General features: G+C 44.0%; 1 non-coding gene across 1 annotated transcript; it reads left to right on the forward strand.

Annotated features, from left to right (window-relative positions):
• The first annotated feature begins 229 nt into the window (after nt 1-229).
• LOC145633353 (small nucleolar RNA R71) lies at nt 230-337 on the forward strand. The gene has a single exon (XR_014112684.1). It is a non-coding gene; the product is annotated as a small nucleolar RNA R71 (small nucleolar RNA).
• The last annotated feature ends 227 nt before the right edge of the window (nt 338-564 follow it).

Here is a 564-nt window from a genome sequence, read left to right on the forward strand (position 1 = left end):
TCAATTTGATGTTGTAATTGATCAACTTTCTCTAATTCGTAAATACCACCTCTCTTTGGAGCGTTTCTTCTTCGGCCACCCAGGAGTAATTCTTTGCTACCTCTTCTATTGTGGCTTCAACTTGATTTTGAGGGATCTTGATTAATTGACCACCCGCCCCCGCATCCAAATTGGCTCTTGACATGGGCTCCAATCCGTCGTAGAAAAACCGCATGAGCAACCCTTGATTGTACTCATGGTGGGGACATGCTTGTACCAACTCCTTGAATCTCTCCCATGCTTCACCAAGACTTTCATCAGCCTCTTTCTTAAATGATACAATTTTCCTTCTCATTTCGGCGGTCTTCTCTTTGGAGATAAAACGCTTCAAGAACGCCTTTACAACCTCCCTCCATGTTGTGAGAGTGTTAGGCTTTACTTGCTTTATCCATTTCTTTGCTCGTCCGGTGAGAGATTGCCGGAAAAGGTGCATGCGAATGTAGTCTTGACTCACTTCATTGGTTTTCATCATTGCGCACAATTCAAGGAATCGGTCCAAATGTTCAATAGGGTCCTCACTTGCAC

The sequence above is a fragment of the Chenopodium album genome, chromosome 5 (assembly GCF_948465745.1).
Source record: "Chenopodium album chromosome 5, dcCheAlbu1.1, whole genome shotgun sequence".
NCBI lineage: Eukaryota > Viridiplantae > Streptophyta > Magnoliopsida > Caryophyllales > Amaranthaceae > Chenopodium > Chenopodium album.